Source organism: Amphiura filiformis, chromosome 2 (genome assembly GCF_039555335.1).
Source record: "Amphiura filiformis chromosome 2, Afil_fr2py, whole genome shotgun sequence".
Taxonomy (NCBI): Eukaryota; Metazoa; Echinodermata; class Ophiuroidea; order Amphilepidida; family Amphiuridae; genus Amphiura; species Amphiura filiformis.
Window position 1 is genome coordinate 26,095,890 of NC_092629.1, and position 3,669 is coordinate 26,099,558.

A 3,669-nucleotide genomic window follows, 5' to 3' on the forward strand; every position below is an offset into this window, starting at 1 on the left:
TGTACGTCGTCTTTAACCTTCATTTCGGTCTCTATTGTGTGCCGGTAATGTATACATAAATGGCAAAATGAGACCGTTTTTGTAGCATGAAAAACTGTCGCATTTTGTCAATATAATTATCCATGATTCTGCATGTAGAAAGATCCATGATCATTCTGCAAAAACAGTCGCATTTTGTCAATTATGTATTCATTACACATGTTGCAAGCAGTAGGATACAGTGGCGTACCGTGGCCGCCCTTCCCCGGGGGGCTGAAGAAAATCCAATTATACCGCCCCTTCCTCAACGGCCCGAAAAGGTTGCCCCAATTTTTTTTAAACCGCCCCAAAAGCAACACATTGATGTATAGTACAATTTTTTGACATTTTCCGCCCTTTTTTCTTTACTAATTATTTTTGCCACCCCTTCTTCCGCCGCCCCTCTTTTTGCCGCCCCTTATTCTTCCCGCCGCCCCTTCGATTTTGCCGCCCCTGCTTTGACCCCGGGGGCTAGCGCCCCAAAGCCCCCCCCCCAAAAAAAATACGCGCATGGGATACCTGGAATGTTGTCGGGGTGGGGGAGGGGGAGGGGTGGGTGGGGCGTGTGTGCGTGTGTTACTTACGATAGCGAATCGGTACATGTAATGGGAGAATAGCATTATCCCGGGGGGGCATTTCCATGACAGATATGCATCATGTGCTTCGGCTTTTTCAAACCGGCTTGTACCCAATGACCCCCTTTTTTGTGTTATGGTCCTACCTATTACCCAATGACCCCTTTAAAAAAATTCATGTACTCAATGACCCCCTTTTTCTATTTCCTGCTATACCCAATGACCCCCTTTTCCAAATTCAGGTGGTATTTGTGTTCTCCTCCAGAAATTTTTCACATTTCCAAGGTGTCCAAGTTGTTTTTATACGCAGTTTGGCACTTATTTATGTGTGTATACTATACTCTTTTGGCAATCCTGTACTCAATGACTCCCATTTTTACTTTTTGTTACCCCAATGAACGTCCTTTTTTCAAAGTTTCATACCGAATGACCCCATTTTTATTCAGGTTGTGCACTGAATGACCCCATATTTTTGTAATTGTACATTTGACCTGAAAGCCCCTACTTTAAACATGGCCGAGGCACATCCCTGCCATTTCAGATAGGGAGTGACTCCCCGGGAGCATTATGTGAAGTACAAGATTTATTTATTTTTATAACATTCGGCCGAAGCCAGGCTAAACACCTACCTTGGTCTGGGGCGGACATTTTGAAACGCTATTCAAGGGATGCCTCCAGATATGACGGGACAGGGATATGGGAAGAGGTCCGATTTTAGGAGGAAAACCGGAGCACCCGGAGAAAAACCTGCGAGGACGAGCATGGATCGGCAACCGCGGGGAATTGAACCCGGGCCACAGTGGTGAGAAGCAAGAAGGCCACTGATCGTAAACAGACCCAAGGGGCGGTGCAATTAGGGGGCAAGAAAGTTTTGGCGAGTCGAGGGGGCAAGCCATTTTTGGCCATCCGAGAGGGGGCAAGCCATTTTTGGCACATTCATGGGGCGCCTTTTAAATAAAACGCTCTGAAAAGGCTTGGGAAAACAGTACGGAAACGCTTTAATATGCAAATTTTCCTGCTCGCTGCGCTCGCAACATATAGGCCTATGGTCGAATCCAACGAAAAGTGTTCACGGCATGTTCAGGGCCATAATTTAAAATTATACACACAATTGGCTTTCGTTTTTGTATTGTGTTTATTCGCCCTGATCATACGCTTCGCGTCATAAATAATAAGACTCCCTTCTGTGAAAAACTTAGACACAGAGACCCAAAAACATGCTTTTTTGACCCATCAGTTATGAAAAGCAGTCATTGGATTGAATCTAAATTGATTTCCTGAAAGGTGTGTATTCAAACATTGCCTGTTCAATTTTTCACATATTTGTACACAATTGTGAATTTTTTTTACATTTTTTTACATTACGTAGGCCCCTAAATGACTCCAAGATGGACTTGACAAGTGTGTAATAACGGTTTTGAACGATTTGTGTTCATTCATTCCTCATTCAACCGCTGTGAACCAACATTATCAATATCAATAATGATAGGGTCTCTAGTATCAATAAACGCACATAAAGAAAATAATACATTCAAAGTGCTTTATAAAATGAAGATTTGATTGCGATATCCACCAAAAGTCTAATTCTTTAGCTAATACTGAAATGTTACGAATACAGCATAATACATCACATGTGTAATTAAGTGTCCCTACCAATGGACATTAATTGTCAAAAACTTTAAGCGGTACCCTGGACAATATTATTACCCATATACGGATTCTTTCAACAATTATTTATTATGTAAATTTGCTGTTTAACTACTTGTATATCAAAATGAAGTGGTCAAAATCTTGCTAAAACCATCAAAAATTTTTGATCTAAGGTAATAACATTTATTCTTTTGGACGTATCATCTGAAACGGATCTAAAAACTACCATTTTATTCATTCATTAAGGAAGGGGTATGAACGTTTGGACAGTCTTTATTGTGGGGCATTAGAGCACATCAGACATATCGAATTGCATTCTGAATACAAAGAATGTCCTGATATCAAATAATCTTGATTTTTTGGAATTCGCAATGTAATACACATTTTATGGCAAATCATTAAAAATTGATATTTTTGATATTTAACAGTACTTGAAGTAAACTTTTATCAATCTGATGATTTATACTTAAAGTGTATGTAGGTGGAATGAAAAGCCGACCATCAATTGAAAATTTTGACCTTTCGTATTGAAGATATGGATTTTTTTCCCAAAACACCAACAAAAAAATAGGTCTTTTGGGGAAAAAATCCATATCTTCAATATAAAAGGTCAAAATTTTCAATTGATCGTCGGCTTTTCCTCCCAGCTACATACACTTTAAGAATATATCATTAGATTTATCAAATTTATTTCGAGGACTGTTATATATCAAAAATTTGAAAAATATCACATTTTAATAATTTGTCATAAAATTTGTATTATATCGTGAATTTCAAAAATGAAAATTATTTGATATCAGAAAGACATGCTTCGTATTCAGAATGCAATTCGATACGTCTGAGGTGCTCTCATGTCCCACAAAAATACTGTCGAAACGCCATAAACGCTCATTCTAGATCCCTTAACATAATAGCAAAATCTTAACCTCTAAACTCAATATAGATATTGTTAAATCGATCATGTTACCTACGAATATCCGGGTTTCTTCACCTATCATTTTATAAAGCGTTAGGTGTATGCGTACCGGGTATAGTTCCTAATATTCCTAAAACAGATATCCCACTCTTTCTTATACAATATGTAAATTGATTCATACTCATTTGATAAATAAAGTACAGAAACTAACCTAAACTAGCATAAATTGAATAAGATCATATTGATCGCGTTATAAAAATTAAAACAAATATTTTCTGGTTGAGCTAGAATTTTCCTGACACCCTGTGGTCTACTTTACATGAAAAAAACATTAATGGGAATATTCCATTTGTTTTTGGTTGATCGTTTTGCGATAGTGAAAGCATCCTAGTGGTATTCGTAGGTAACATTGGGTTATGATGTCACATTTACTATCACACGTCCTGGATTTATTTTTCAAGATTAGTAATGGCACTTTTCATGCTTTTGGTTCCTATAAGCAGTCCCAGA